At 40.8% G+C, this 17,030-nt stretch overlaps 1 protein-coding gene and 1 pseudogene across 1 annotated transcript in view; both read right to left on the bottom strand.

The window, feature by feature from the left end:
• Window positions 1-17,030, bottom strand: part of LOC146676534 (carboxy-terminal kinesin 2-like) — a 296,438-nt gene that overhangs the window by 83,606 nt on the left and 195,802 nt on the right. The gene's annotated exons all lie outside the window — the stretch shown is intronic.
• Window positions 13,481-14,618, bottom strand: LOC146676542 (uncharacterized; annotated as a pseudogene).

Raw genomic sequence — 17,030 nt, 5'->3', positions numbered from 1 at the left:
CAGAAACTCTTTCAGTGTTATTCATTAATAAATTAACAGATAAACTGTGAAGAAGAAAAAACTGAGATTTAAAGGAGAGAGTGAGAAACTTGATCATCCATCCTCATAATACATGTTCATCAGTATCTGCTGTGACCATACTGCAGTAATAACTACAAGTCTACATTTCTGTGACTGTTGATCAATCACAGCAGGAATCTGAGCTCATCTCTGCACACAGAGCAGCTTCAGCTCTGGGATAAACTGCTCGCTTCACGTCCTTCTCAGCTCACAGACACTCATCCTGATATTTTCCTTTAACATTTGATGGTATAATTCATCTGAGTTTACACTTTATCTGCATAAATACAGAAAAACAGACCCAAACACCAGAAACCATCAGTTTCACGTTCAACGGGAAGTGGCTCAAACGTCACAGTTTCATAACGTCACCCTGAACTCCACTCACGGAGTTTCTGTCGCCATTGTAGTTTTTAAAGTCCCGTGATAAAGGCGGGTCTTTCTGTGAATCCGCACGCTCATTGGCTAATAGCTCGAGATTGACACATCGTTATCCAATGAGCGTGCGGGAACTTCCGACATAAAGTTGTTTCCTTTGAAAAACCAAAGTCTGATTATTTTTGCCTCCACTGACGGAGCCTGTTGTTCCCGCCACAGAGACACAGTAATGTCAGAGCAGTGTTAACACTCACCCTGCCTCAGCACAGCTCTCACTCTCCTCCTGCTCTCTCACACTAAACGGAGGCTCAGCTAAACTCACTTCCTCTCTACTTACAGGAAACCAGGGCCCTGTTTCAGGAAGCCGGTTTAGTGGAAAAACTGAGTAAGTATACCCTGAGTTAACGAAAACTCTGGGTTTTCGGTTTCACAAAGCGAGTTCAGCTGAAGCCTGAGTGAGTCACTATGACGACACACGCCGTGAAGCTAACCTGCCCCCTAGCAGGTTTACTACAACTAACCCTGACTGTCTCCGCCCCTTTGTCGGAAACCTGACAGTAGGAAGTGTCGGACATGGCGTGTCCCTTCCTTGAAGAGCCAGTAGATCGTGAAGCCCAAATTATCCGCAGAGCTCTCTGCCGGGAGAGAGTGATCAGAGCGCGTTTGGACATTTTATCATTTCCTGATGATTTTCTGTGCGAACGTTACCGTTTCTCAGCACAATCTATAATTTATTTGGATAACATCCTCAGGCCATATATTACGCATGTGACACATCGCGGACATCCTCTCAGTTCATTGCATATTATTTGTATTGCACTTCGGTTTCTTGCAAACGGGAGCTTTCTGTATAATATTGGTGACGCTGAGCACGTTTCCAAGGCTACCGTCTGTCGGGCAGTCAGGAATGTTACAGTTGCACTGAAACGTCTCCTGTACTCGTCTGTGGTGTTCCCCGGTCATAGACCCACAAGATTTATCAAAGAGGGATGCCACAAAATTGCAGGTATCAGGATGAACAAAACTTAATTCATGATGTGGTGATACTTGGACTACTACTTAAATTTTACATTTATTCTCACGGTTCCCAGGCGTGATTGGCTGTATAGATGGCACTCACATTCCAATCATTGCTCCTTCAGTAAATGAAGGAGACTATGTGAACAGGAAGTCTTTCCACAGCATTAATGTACAGGTACATAGTTCCCTGTAGCATTTCAAACTAACAAATTATTTCATCATAGTAATGGATGCTAATTTGTGTTCTCTGCACTGTGAAGATCATATGTGATGCTGCCAACATTATCACAAATGTGGAAGCCAAGTGGCCAGGCTCTGTCCATGACTCACAAATATTCCGTGAATGTACACTGAGCACAAAATTTGGACATGGTGAGTTGAGAATACTTTAAAATATATAAAGACCAATTGCTTCAGGGACATTTGAACTGGAGTGTATCCTTCTGTCTTAGGAGAGTTCACTGGCTACTTGCTTGGTGATAGGGGGTATCCATGTTTACCCTATTTGCTTACCCCTTACCCTGACCCTGAACCGGGCCCACAGCAGCGATATAATCTGGCTAATTGCAGGACAAGAGCCAGAATTGAAATGACTATCGGAATGCTTAAGGCCCGGTTCCAGTGCCTGCAAAGACTCAGGGTCACCCCAGAAAGGGCATGTGACATTATTGTGGCATGTGTGATTCTTCACAACATTGCCACAATTAGAGGAGAACACTGTCCTTCTGAACCAAACATCAGCAGTGATCCAAACCATGAACATCCTGACCCTCCCACGGACATACAAGATGGAAGAGCAGTCAGAGACACCATATGTCACAATCATTTCTTTTGACCCATCACCTCAACATGTTGAAAGAAGAATAAACAGATTTTTTGTTCAACTGGCTTTATTGGTCACCTGTGTTTCCTGTACACAAAGTATTAAAAGATGTAAACCTCATAAAGTGTCTCTGTTGCTTCCTCCTCTGTAACAGCTGTCAATGTTTCTTCATTATTTTCCTGTAGTAAAGAAATAAACAACATTGCTGTTCTACTGTAAACTCATATAATCTGTGGAGTATTACTCACAACTGCATGTTGGTCTGGCTCAACAGGAGGCTGCACCAGATGCAGTACACCACCACCATCAACTGATAGAATATGAGGTTTATACAGGTCACTTATAACTTACAAGGGACCAAATGGCAATTAACAAACATACCAAGCACCTTACACTTCATTGTCATTATGCTCTCAAAGACAACCAAGACTGAGGGAAGGCAAAATCAGTAGGAAAATAACTTCACTACAAAATAATCCATTATGGTAAAGACTTTATCAAATGAATGAGTAGCACTGCAAAGGTGACTGTGAAGAAAGGATGTATGCACATCATGTATTATTTTGGATTTACCCCCTATGTAGGCACTTGTGTCTTGCGGGGTTATTGACTCAGAGGATGTCCCCGCAGAGATGCCTTCGGCCACAGGGCGCCCACCGTTTTGGCTGAGGGCCAACTGCTCAGCCTCTGTGAGTGGTGGTGGTGGAGGACCCCCACCTGTTTTTCGGGCCTCCGCTTTTTTTCTGTTGGCTATAACGGGCCACATTTGAGCATACAGAGTAAGCAAATATGTACTTGTAATGTGCTCAGATAATTTCAATAAGTGCTTACAGAAAGGAAATTAATGTAGCCTCTAACTGCAATTGATTTACATCGGACAAACAGACCAAGCACTATGGCTCATAATACAATTACACCTCACCTGTTTGGACTATATTTTTATATTTCATTTTTACTTGCTGCCAGGAACGTTTGGGGCCTGTTGGGTTGCACCTGCGCTCACATCACATCACAAAATAAAATGTATAAAATAACAAATAAAATAACATATGATAAAATAACGTGTTAAATGGGTGGAAATCCCTGGATCAATGTTTATATTAACACTCACGCATTGACTCTGTCGGCTATGTTTTGCCATGCATGCTCCCTGTCTTTCGCAGCTGTGGCTGTGTTACTTTTTTCCGCGGAATTTGCGTGTTATCGGCATATGCTGCCATCAGAATTTCGGCCTCAAGCGCTGTAAAATACATTGACCACGCCTTCTTTCCCTCCGTCTCCATGGTGACTCGCTTAATCTGTGCTCCGTTTATCAGGGCTTTATGTATCCTCGTGCGCGCGCTTCACTTGGGGTTGAAGCAACTCCGCGTTGACTGAACTAATTGTTATCAGCCTTTCTGAAACCGAATATTCCGAGTTGGACAGTTCGGGGTTACTCAACCGTGAGTGTCGTTTTTCACTCTGAGTTTTCCAAACCGGCTTCCTGAAACAGGGCCCAGCGCTCAGAGGAGCCGACCGGCCTCACATTTCACCCACAGACACGAACAGCGTGGAATTATTTTATGTCATAAGAAGAAACATATTCATGTTAACACTCACCTGCCTCACCTCCACCTTCCTCCTCCTGCTTTCACTTTCACTGCTGCTCCCTAAACACAGAGGATGCTGGGACTTGTAGTTGTTTCCTTCCGGTGCGGTCTTCCTCTTTGTTTGTTTGTGTTTGTGTTCAAGTTATTTCGATCATGTAAACATCAACAGAACACGTGAAGCCACACAGAGTTTGTATGTCGAGGTGGGTAGGAGGGTTTGAGGGTTTGGGGAGGGGTCAGAGGGAAGAGGTCTCTCAGTCTTGACAATCCACATTGATGGCATTGCATCTTTCAGCGTGTTTGTGGGTCGATTTGGATGCTCCAGGTGTGAGAGCAGCCACTCAGCCTCTGCTGCAGATGTGTGTCACAAGTTCATCTAGTAGTGAGACGGTGGCGCAAGATGGCGAGTTGAGCAGTCGCACGAATTAGGAGCTCGTTGAACTTGTCCCAGAATTTACTTTGTGTTCGTTATTGTTTCCACTCGAAAGTAGTAAAATGACTGCCCCAAGTATAGTTAAACCTGCTAAATTCAAACTCGACCTCAAAAAACAAGAAACAACATCGCCATGTGATGGAAAGGAAGACAGCAGAGAAGGAACGGATCATGACTACGTAGAAAAAACCTTGAAAAAAGAGTGGACGAGCAGCTAGCTGACCTGAGTGTGCAATGCAAGCAAGCTAGTACGATGCTAGCCAGCCTAGCCAAAGCGGTTCAGTTCAACTCGGAGGTGAAAGAATGTAAACAAAAGGTTAAAGAGTTGGAGAGACGAAACGAGCAGTTGACCAAAGATAACTACGATCTCAAGGAGAGAGTGTGACAGCAAGAAAGGTACAAAATGAGGTGGTGCCTCCGGATTAAAGGATTAGAAGAGAAAAGAGATGAAGGTGTCAGATCGCTGGTTATTGTAATTCTTGGCAAGATCGCACCTGATATGATATCAAAGCTTGAAGAATCTGTGGATGTGGTGCATAGAGTTGGGAAGAAGATTGAGAACAAGGTCCGACATATCATCATTCTGTTTGCTCTGAGACACGTGAAAGAGGAGATTTGGCGTCGCACCAAAGATTCGGCTGTCTGTAAGAACGGGGGTTTCCACTTCGCTGAGGTACTGCCGCGGGAGGACTGGGAAGAGAGGAGGCGGCTGTGGCCGCAAATTGAACAAGCCAGACGGGCTGGGAAACGGGCCTTTTTCCGGGGTCCTCATGGATACATCGAAGGACGGAGGATCATCGACGTTGAATGAAAGACTTGATGTAAGACTGTATACAGTGGAATATTATTAATGGGACAAAAGAGTTCTACTTAAAGTTAAAGGTTATTAGTCACTGAGTTGGTGACAAGTGTTACAATTTAAACTCATGTTTATATATTTTTCTTTTCTTTTTTAAAAAAAAAGTTATTTTCTTAGCATACTCTTATTATGGTTCACTCAAAAATTTCTTTTGGTTCATTAAACGTTCGGGGTTTGAAGGAAATTGTTAAGAGAAAGGCACTTTTTTTATTTTGCAAGGGGCAAAAATGTCACTGTCTGTTTTTACAAGAGACTCACTCTGTGGATGCCGATGTTACCTTTTGGGCTAATCAGTGGGGAGACAAGATTCTTTTCAGTCGTGGATCTAACAGATCTGGAGGTGTGGCGATTTGTTTTAATAAGTTCCCAGGGGAGATTATAACATATAAAGCTGATAGTGAGGGTCATTGGTCAACTGCAGCTTGAAGAGCGAAGGTATATTTCTAATTGTTACAAATCTTTATGGACATAATAACGAAGGTCAAAATAAACGTCTATTGGAAAATCTAACAAATGTTATTTCAGAGTTTAAAGTTATGTACCCCACAGATTACATCCTAGTAGGAGGAGACTGGAACATGACCTCAGATGAATGGATGGACAGATGGCCTCCTCGCTTAGGAAGGAGGCAACAGAATAACATTATTGAGAACTTTTCTAGTGATAATAATTTTACAGACATTTGGAGAAGTTTGAATCCTGGAGTTAAGAATTATTCATGGTTTAAACCTAATGGAGAAAGCAGGTCAAGAATTGATTATTGGTTAGTGAGCGATGACATTTTGAGGTGTACTTCACCATCTAAAATCTCCAAAGCACCCCTATCTGATCACTGTTTCATTGATCTTGTCTTAGAACCAACAAGGATGAAACGTAGTAGCAGGGGATATTGGAAATTTAATGCCAGCCTTTTAAATAAGGACAAGTATTGTGATAAAATTAGACATAAAATTACAGATATAAAAAATGATGACTCAGTAGTGGGTAATATACAGAAATGGGAACTTATTAAATTCAAAATCAGAGAATTCACTATAAAATTCTGCAAAGAACTGAACAGGGAAAAACGGGAATATGAAAGTAATTTACTTCGTGAAATAACTCAGTGCTGTAGTAAAGAAAAACTAAACGTGCAAGAAAAGAATAAATTGATGGAGTTACAAACTAAATTAGACGATCTTTACCTAGAGAAAGCCCAGGGTGCCTTTATAAGATCGAGAGCCAAGTGGATTGAGGCAGGTGAAAAGAACTCATCATATTTTAGTAAGCTGGAAAAGTGCAGACAGCAGAGAAATCTAATCTCAAGCTTGTTGATAAATGGGACTGAATGTAAAGATTTCAGAAAGATTGGAAAAGAAGTCTTCACTTTTTATTCCAAATTGTACTCCTCAGAATATTCAGCAGCTGATTCTGATAGTTTCTTTGATAAGATTCATAATCTCATCCCATGTATTGACAAGCCGTTCAAAGATCTGTGTGATTCAGAGCTTAAAATTGAGGAACTGGATTTGGTGGTCATGAAAATGGCATTAAACAAGTCCCCAGGGACAGATGGACTCACTACTAATTTTTATCAATTCTTCTGGAAGGACCTAAGAACTTTATTGTTTGATGCATTAAAGGAATCGATAGAGAAAAAAGAAGTGATGCCGAGCACGAAACAAGGGCTGATAACCCTGATCCCTAAATCGGGTAAGGATAAAAGAATTTTAGACAATTTAAGACCCATCACCTTACTAAACACTGACTATAAGATCCTGTCTGGAGCTGTAGCTGAGAGGCTAAAGAAAGGCATCTCAAACATTATCAGTGAAACACAATCAGGTTTTTTGAAAGGAAGACTAATTCATAACAATATTAGGCTGGTTTTGGATCTCCTTGAATACAGTGAATTAATCCAAGAGAGAGGGTACATCCTGTTCTTGGATTTTTACAAAGCATTTGACTCAGTTGAACATACGTTCATATTAAAAACTCTGCAGTCTTTTGGTTTTGGAGAGGAATTTATCAATGTTATAGAGATGCTATATAATGACATTAACAGCTCTGTTTTGCTAGAACATGGTACATGTTCAAGGTTTGAGGTTAATAGAGGGATAAGGCAGGGATGTAGCAGCTCACCACTTCTGTTCATCATGGTTGCTGAGCTGTTGTCTATTTTCATCATCATCATCATCAACTTTATTTATAAAGCACTTTAAAACAACCACAGCTGACACAAAGTGCTGTACATTGGAACTGTAAAATAAAATTACATGAGATATAAATAAAAAACAAATAAAAGAAGAGTGAAATCATTAATTAAATAACTACTGCATTAAAAAAGAAACTAAGTCTCACTGAGGTTAAAAGCCAAGGAATAAAAGTGGGTTTTAAGACGTGATTTAAAAGTGGACAGTGAAGGGGCCTCTCTAACATGCATGGGCAAATTATTCCATAATTTTGGAGCCACAATAGAGAAGGCCCTGTCCCCTCTGAGCTTCCTCCTGGATCTCGGTACCTCCAGGAGCAGCTGGTCAGCTGACCCGAGAGACCGACAGGGTATGTGGGGATGAAGAAGCTCAGAGAGGTAAGGCGGGGCAAGACTGTGTAGACATTTAAAAACAAACATAAGAATTTTAAAATTAACTCTAAAAGACACAGGCAGCCAGTGCAGAGAGGCCAGCACGGGGGTTATATGCTCTCTTTTTCGAGTTCCTGTTAGGAGTCGTGCAGCCGCATTTTGAACCAGCTGCAGACGTGAGAGCAATGACTGACTGACCCCCACATAAAGTGAGTTACAGTAGTCCAGGCGGGAAGAAATAAAAGCATGGATCACTGTTTCAAGGTGCTGCCTCGAAAGAAAAGATTTTAGTCTTGCCAGTCGCCTTAAATGATAAAAACTGGACTTCACCACTGCTCTGATTTGGTTGTCCAATTTAAAATCACTGTCCAACTTAAAACCAAGGTCAGTAACAACAGATTTAAAATAGACTTCCAGGGATCCTAAAACAACAGAGGAGGACTCACAGGGACCACTGGGTCCAAACACCAACACTTCTGTTTTCTTTTTATTAAAATTTAAAAAGTTTCGAGCCAACCAAGCTTTAATGTCATCTAGACATGTCAAGAGAGGTTTTATGGAGATGGCATCCTTGCGTTTTAGTGTCAAATAAATTTGGCAGTCATCGGCATAACAGTGAAATGAGATCCCATGCCTTCTAAGGATAGAACCCAGAGGCAGTAGATACAGAGAAAAGAGCAGTGGCCCTAAAATTGAGCCCTGTGGGACACCACATGACAGAGGAGCAGAAGACGATTCGTAACCGAGAAGGCTGACAGAGAAAGTTCTATCTGACAAATAAGACCTAAACCAATTGAGTGCAGTGCCACCAATACCCACTACATCATGTAATCGAGAAATTAAAATATTGTGGTCTACTGTGTCAAAGGCAGCAGTTAGGTCAAGCAAGACAAGAACAACATGGTTACCAGAATCACATGCCAGAAGGATGTCATTAAAAACCCTTAGTAATGCAGATTCTGTGCTGTGAAGGGTTTTAAAACCTGACCGAAAAACCTCAAAGATTCCATTTTCATCTAGAAAATCTTTCAGTTGACTAAAAACAATTTTCTCTAAAACCTTGGAGACTAAAGGCAGCTTGGAAATAGGCCTATAGTTCGCTAAAACTGTGTGATCAAGGCCAGGTTTCTTAAGCAGTGGCTGTACTACTGCATGTTTGAAATTTGCAGGAACCACACCAGAAGACAGACTGCTGTTAATAATGTCAAGGACATACTGTTGTATACTAGGAAAAATTTCTTTAAAGAATTGTGGAGGGACAGGATCCCGTGGGGAACCTGTGGGCTTAATATGGCGAACCACATCCTCTAAAGAGGAGAGCGTCACAAGCTCAAACTGAGTGAAAACAGCAGCGCAAGGGACAGAGACAGAGGGGTCAGAGTCAGGAGCTGTGATAAGAGCCCTGATGGTGACAACCTTTTCAATAAAAAAGTTCAGAAAATCATTGCAAATCTCAGGAGAAACTTCCAAACAGACATTCAAAGGAGTATTAAGAACAGTGTCAATGGTCCTAAATAACACACGTGGGTTATGACAGTTGGAAGAAATAATATTTGCAAAATATTCCCTTTTTGCCTCTTTAACAGTGTTCTGGTAGCGATGCCAGCAGTCTTTGAGAATTTGAAATGATACATGCAGTTTATCCTTTTTCCACCTCCGTTCTGCTCGACGACATTCCCTCTTAACAGCACGACTGCTCTCATTAAACCAAGGCTCAGGTTTAGCCTTAAGCTGCCTGGTTTTTAAAGGAGCCACAGAGTCCATGATTTTTTGACAGCAAGAATTAAACCAGGAATGTAGGTCTTCTGTGTCAGAGGAATTATTTTGATTAAAAACAGTCACATTAAGGGGTTAACTGTGATGGGTGAACAGATAATAATCAGTCAGCTGGCAGATGATACCACCCTGTTTCTAAAAAATGAGGACCAGATTCCTTTAGCCTTGCAGGCGATCAACCATTTCTCCAAAGCTTCTGGCCTACAGCTGAATATTAATAAATGCAAAATTCTAGCTCTGCATGAGTGTCCCCTGCAAGCAATAAATAATATGCAGATCAAAAAAGAGGTGAAGTATCTGGGCATTGTAATTTGCAAGGATAAGACATCAACAGAAAATAAGAATATCTGTACCAATATAGAAAAGTGTAAGTCAATTTTAAACATGTGGCTGCAAAGGGACATAACTCTGTTTGGGAGAATCTTGCTAACCAACATGGACAGTCTGTCCAGACTCATCTATCCAGCCTTTTCTCTGCCCATACCTCCAAAACTAATTAAATCTATAAATACTCTTAATTTTAGGTTCATATGGAGGAACAAATGTCATTATATAAAGAAAAATGATGTGATTAAGAATTATGAAGAGGGTGGGGCTAATGCCACTGACTTTGATGTTATGAATGGTGTACTAAAATTGAAATGGTTAAGATCTTTCATTAGGAACAAAAATTCCTTTTGGAACATTATTCCCAATGTGATTTTTGGCAAAATGGGTGGAATAGACTTTTTGTTACGTTGTGACTTTGATTGCAGTTCGTTACCTGTTAAACTCTCAGCTTTCCATCAGCAGGTCCGTCTCTACTGGAAATTAATCTATAAACATAGCTTTACTCCTCACAACACCCCTATATGGAACAACAGGTATATCCGTTTGTGTAGGAAATCTGTGTACGTGGATGAATGGAGATCTAAAGGGATTTGGGCTGTAGCTCATTTTATGGATGATAATGGGGTCTTACTAAAACATGAGACGTTTTGTGAGAAATTTGATGTAAGATGTACTGCTAAGAGATATAAATCCCCAGTGAAAGCCATCCCAGTCCCTTTGAGATCAATGATAAAAGAAGATATTGTGCACTCTAAAATTTCTCCTGGACTGAGGCAGCTCTGCATAGCTGGAGTTGAATTTGGTGACAGCAGGTTTACAAACAAAGTGATCAGGAATATTTTGATAAATGAAATTTGCCCTAATCCGGTTAAAAGAAATTATATCCTGAAAGAATTTGAGACCATGGAGGTTAAGGCGATAAGACAAAAGTCTACAGGGAGAGCAGAATTATTAGGCAAATGAGTATTTTGTCCACATCATCCTCTTCATGCATGTTGTCTTACTCCAAGCTGTATAGGCTCGAAAGCCTACTACCAATTAAGCATATTAGGTGATGTGCATCTCTGTAATGAGAAGGGGTGTGGTCTAATGACATCAACACCCTATATCAGGTGTGCATAATTATTAGGCAACGTCCTTTCCTTTGGCAAAATGGGTCAAAAGAAGGACTTGACAGGCTCAGAAAAGTCAAAAATAGTGAGATATCTTGCAGAGGGATGCAGCAGTCTCAAAATTGCAAAGCTTCTGAAGCGTGATCATCGAACAATCAAGCGTTTCATTCAAAATAGTCAACAGGGTCGCAAGAAGCGTGTGGAAAAACCAAGGCGCAAAATAACTGCCCATGAACTGAGAAAAGTCAAGCGTGCAGCTGCCAGGATGCCAGCATAGGAAAATTGGGTTGAACAGTGAGACTGCATTTGTGGGGTTTAGAAACATCCAGAGCATCGCAACAGAAAGGTAAATAAAAAAAGTAAGAGAGAGAGAGAGATAAAGAAATAAATAAACTAATAATACATAAATGAATAGAAAAATAGAAAACACACATGTAGAAATTGTCACATGTGAAATTGTTTTTGGAGAGAATCAGAAGTGAGACAGTTTGAATCCACAGTTCAGCGCAAAGATGCAGGAATTAAATCTGATTATAAAAACACATCGAGGCAACGAAGACCAGCTTACACTCAATATTAATATGAACACACAACATACACGCAATGAAGACATGCTTACACTCATGAATGTGAATACATGACATAAATGCTGAATGGTGTAGATTTAACACACTTAAAGGCTGAAGCTGAGGAATAACTCAGGAAGTTGCAGGACAATAGAGCGACTTTTGTGACAAGGAAAAAGAGACTGGGAGGACCAACCAGTGATTAGAAGCTTAAAGCAGGTTTAAAATAGTGAATTAGAAGTGGTTTCCAGCTGATTGAGCAAAAGAAGTGACGACTGTAGAAATAAAAATAAAAGAATAATAATTGAATTATGCAGCAATGTTTTGAATATGCATTTCTGTTGTCAGGGCAACTTCTCGAGATGTGACTCAATATGCAAATTAGTTGAATGAGTGGGGACAGAAAAAAAAGAAAAACTCAAGTTTCCTGTCTGAGACATGAGTGAAGTTTGCATTGAGAGAAATATATCTGTGACTGTGTGAGAAGAACTGTTTGGTAAAATATATGATAGCAGCCGCAGGACAATTAAATAAAGTCTGTGACTAAGTGCAGTCGTGCAGATCTGGAGAAGAAGTTTATAATTTAGTGATGACACATTGTTATAAAGTGTTTAGAAAGGGCTTAATGGGAATATTACTGTTGGGCAAACTGTGCGGCTTTAACAAGATTTTCTGTGTATTTAGCAGGTGAAACTCTGTCAGCTGACTTCAGACTGTCAGGAAGCTGAAGAACCTGAGGCCAACCACTGAAACATGATGTGGGCAAAATGAACAGAGGGAGGGATTTTAAAGGTGAACATTTAGGACTTACTGCAAATGTTACTATGTCAAAGTTACTGTGACTCAAACAGAGGAAATTCTGATTTTTTTATTTCCACACCCAGCATGTTTTGGGTGTTATATGCTATTAAATACTTTTAAATAAATTAAAAAGTATTTAATAGCATATAACACCCAAAATATGCTTCGGTTCACATTTAACTCCAGAAAATCATCAATCAAAACATGGATATTACCTGACCACAGATTCGTGGTGACGTCACTGCTCTTTTAACTGTTTGGTGTCTTTGTTTGTTTGCTGGTTGTAGAAATGGTTTATATGAGCTTTGAGCTGAGAGTCAGAGGTTTCTGTGGACACTGCTCATGTCGGCACTTATATTTCTGACCTTTTCTTATAACCGATTAAACATGATCTCCTCCCTTTTGCCCCCATTTTTGGTGGTGTAGGTACAAATGATCAGGCATGACATTCTCATAATAAATAAGATACTGCAAATAATTATTTCTGCATTTGTGCGATTGAAGTGAATTGAAAATGTGTATGAAATGACACTGTTTTAAAGATTTGGCCTAAATAATTTTGGAGTGAATGAGTCTAAACATGATGACCTAACTAGTGATATCCTGACACACACACACACACACACACACACACACACACACACACACACACACACACACACACAGCATGTTATGCCAGTTTCAGCTGAAACTATGTTTCAAACCATGTTCCGGGTTTTTAGTTCACCATTTATGAGGCTTCAAGAAGAAAATAAAAGACAGATCTGAATGTTTGAAAATGTTTTGGAAAGATTCTGTAAAGATGAGATGAAAAATACTCAAAGGATAAATTTAATTGGTTTATTATTTAGATAAGTTGAAAAAAGTTAAACAAGTAAATGAAGAAACAAGGCAGAGGAGAGAAACCCCAACAATCCCCTCTGAGCAAGCACTTGGCGACAGTGGGGAGGAAAAACTGCCTTTAAACGGGCAGGAACCTCCGGCAGAACCAGGCTCAGGAGGGGACAGTCAACGGCCGGGACTGGTTGGGGGGGTTAACAGAGGTGGAGCAAGACGAGGCTACATCAGGTGAGGAAGCAGTAGCGTCTCTCCTCCGGAACAAGTGGAACCATTTTCTCTTTTTTTTCATGCACTTTTCCACGAGCGCTTTTTTCTCCAGGATGAGATTTCTCAGCTCATCGATGGTTTCTGCGTTTTGTTCTTCAAGTTTCTCACATCTTTGTTCCACCTCTTCCAATGTTGCTTGTTGTTCTTCAAGCTTGTCTTTGAGTTGTTTGGATGTTGCCTCCTGTATCAGCTTGTCCTTGTGCATGTCTGCATTTCTCTGTTGGACCTCTTTGTGCTTGTCTTCTAACTGCTCGTTTCTTTTCTGGATTTCTTGGAGCGTGAGCTGCAGGTCTTCATGTATTTTGTCTTCTTGTTGTTTTTGCGCCTGCATTTGAGTGTGTTCACGCTTCAAGTTATTGAATTCCACCAAAATCCCCTTAACGAGCTCGGAGTTGTTTCTCGCTATCTGATCGATCCTTCTCTGCATCTGTGAGCAGCGTTTCTCCAGTTTGTCTTTTTCTTCTTCCACTTTAGTTGCTTTGTCCTCCAGCTGATTACAAAACTCTTGCAGTTTTAGATTTTTAGACTCAAAGTCCTGGACGACACGTTTTCCTTCTTTCAGTCTTTCCTGCTGTTGCTCTTTCTGTTGAAGAAGGTCTTTATTTTGGCGCAGTGTTTCATCCAGGCTTTCTTTCAGCATGCGGTATTTTTCCTGCATGCTCTTCAGTTCGTGCTGCATGTCTCGTTGCTTTTTGTCCTGCTCTTCCTTCTGTTGGAGGAATTCTTTCTTTTCTTCCACAGCTTCATGGAGCTGTCTTTGGAGGAGCCGATTTTTTCGGTCCATGTATTGGAGATCCCGTTGTATCTTATCAGTCATCGTTTTCTTGTCTTGGAGCTGGTTGGTCATTTCTTTTAGTTCTGCACTCTTTTGCCTGTTTTCTTTAATGAGGTGCACAATCTGCTCTCGGCTCTGAGCAAACTTGATTCCCCAGCCCTCATTAATAATTTTTATGTCCGGCTGGCACTGTTGTCTTTCTTCCAGCTCTTTATTTTGGGCTTCCATTCGTCTACACTTGTCCTCCAGTTGAAGTTTCTCTTCTTCAATTTGTTGCATTTTTTTCTGGAGAAGGTAGTTTTCCTTCCTACTCTCCTCTAACGCCCTTTGGAAGGATGAGGAGCCATTTGGGGAAATTGGCTGGCCACGCCAGGAAGGAGAGGCGGCGTAATCTTTTTGAATTGGTTGTTTTTTTCTTGGAAACATGTTGGAGTTTCTATACGATGACTTTGAAGAGCTTGTGGTGAACGTTTTGTAGGCTGCAAACACAGATGCTGCTGAAACGAACTAAAACTTGCTGTTTCTCACCCCTACTTAAGGAAAAACATCAAAGGACTTAAGATTCTTAAGATCTATGACATCATCACTCCCTAAGCCAATGAGATTGTCACAAGACATTTTGGAATGGGGTTTTTTTTTTTAAACTGTTTTCAAACTTAACTTAAAATTTCAGTGTTTCCTGGTTGTGGACTATTGGTTAGTCCAGCCGATTAAGAAATTAATTGTCACAAACATCCCTAATATTATATAACAGACGACAGAAAACAAGACAGTTTTTTTTCTACGCAATAGAGGTATAATAAAAGTTTTTTTAATTATCCTACTTTTTATAAAAGAGAACATTTATTAAAGATTATGTATTTAATTAAAAAACTCTGTTCATCTAAAGCAGGGGTCAGCAACCTTTAAGACCCAAAGAGCCAAAGAGCCATAATTGGCCTATCTGGGGTTGAAAGGCTCGATAAATGCACGGCGTTTCGCCGGGTACACCGGCTTCCGCGAGTGTGACGCTTATTTTGAGCGATGAAAAAATAACAAAATATAATTTTATTTGTATATTGCAAAATCACAATAATCTTCCAATTTAGAACTACAAGTTAAAAAAAAAGAACTAACATAAATAAAATACACTTCAGCTAATTTATTTTCCCAAACCACGCGGAGCCGCACTATAAGGACTAAAGAGCCGCAGGTTGCCGACCCCTGATCTAAAGGGTTTAACAAAAAGGGGGAGCTTCCTGCTGGAAATTGAAATGTCCCCATGTCCCCACTGGGCGATCGTGGCTCAAGAGTTAGGAGTTCGCCTTGTAATCGAGCCCCGGCTTGGACAGTCTCGGTCGTTGTGTCCTTGGGCAAGACACTTCACCCGGCAAGACACTTCACCCGGCAAGACACTTCACCCGTTGCCTACTGGTGGTGGTCAGAGGGCCTGGTGGCGCCCCAGGGTGGCTGTAGCTACATCACCAGTGCGTGAATGGGTGGATGACTGAACGTGGGTGCTTAACTAGTTAAAAGAAACAAACAAACATCGGTCTCTTATTTTTTATGTCACACAGGAAAGAAGCTTCAATGTCTGATGAGAAGACATTAATTTGTTGGTGTTTGTGGTGTTTGGTGCAGTTTTCTTGTTCTCTGGCTTGTTGTTTATTTACAGTGGAGATGAAGATCTCTAACAAGTTGATTTGTTCACATTTGCACATCTTAATTTTTAAGAGGAATGTGTTTTTTTGAGTTTGTACACTATATGCATGTAAGGCAACCATTTCCTTTTTCTGTATTTTTGTGTGCTGCTCTTTTAACAAAAGGGGAACAAAAGACATTTAAATCGACCTCAGATGATTTGTTTAAATTTTTACAAGGTCTTACTGAGGTGATGCAAAGTGAAACATGCTTCTTTTTTGGTAATGTGCTGGAAAAGCTTGAAAATTGACCTTGAATGTGCTTAAAAAGTGCTTGAATTTGACCCTAAAAATGTGTATGAACCCTGCATATATTGGAGTATTTACAGTTTATAGTAGGAATTTCATGGCAACAGCAAATCTTTATTTTGTTTACTGGGAAATGAAATGCTGCCAATTCACAAAGCTGTGCTTCAGCTGCACTTCCTGTTGTAGACTTGTGATGCACACAGGCTCTGTTCCAGCACTCAGCATGTTCTTCCTTATTTGCTCCACCAGGGGGAGCTCCTAAACTATGACATCCTGATAGGAGTGAACCAGGGAGAGGGGCTGAAGTTTGTGGACGACAGTGAGGACAACGACGGCATCTCAGCTGCGGCGTTCGACTACACCATCTCCAGCTTTGTTGACAACCTCTACGGCTACCCAGAGGGTGAGGACGCCACCTCTGTACACTGCCACTTTTTCAGTTATTCCATTTTACAGCCTCCTCTCACTTAACTGCATTTTGCAGCATCATCAGGTTTTGTCTCATTAGGAGCCGCGTTTGTTGATTTGTTCGTTTTTTTCTGTTTGCTGTATTCATTAAAATAAACAGATAATCGTCAAAATGACAAATGTGGACAATTATCAAAGCTTACATTACAATTCTGACAGCTTGAGTTCACATGAATTTTCAAAAGAATATAAAAAGCTGTGAAAGTGCTTTAAGCGTTTAAAACATGCGAGTAAAGAATGGAATCAGTAACATGTGAGCCCAGTGAAGTGCATCAAACAAGACAAGCGTGCTAAAGAGAGCCACTCATCCACATCACGGCGTGTCTGCGCCTTAACCTTTGAGGCTCTGTGGGCAGTAATGCTATCATCCCCCAGGTAGTCGGCTCCCAATCTCAGTGTCGGTGTTTCTGACAGATCGGCCTGCGAACCCCTCACAGCCGGA

The sequence above is a fragment of the Rhamphochromis longiceps genome, linkage group LG3, assembly GCF_057381845.1.
Source record: "Rhamphochromis longiceps isolate RC_006_pf linkage group LG3, R_longiceps_female_GT1.1, whole genome shotgun sequence".
Classification (NCBI taxonomy): Eukaryota; Metazoa; Chordata; class Actinopteri; order Cichliformes; family Cichlidae; genus Rhamphochromis; species Rhamphochromis longiceps.
Note: the sequence above shows the minus strand (reverse complement) of the source record. Positions and strands in the feature narration are given on the sequence as shown.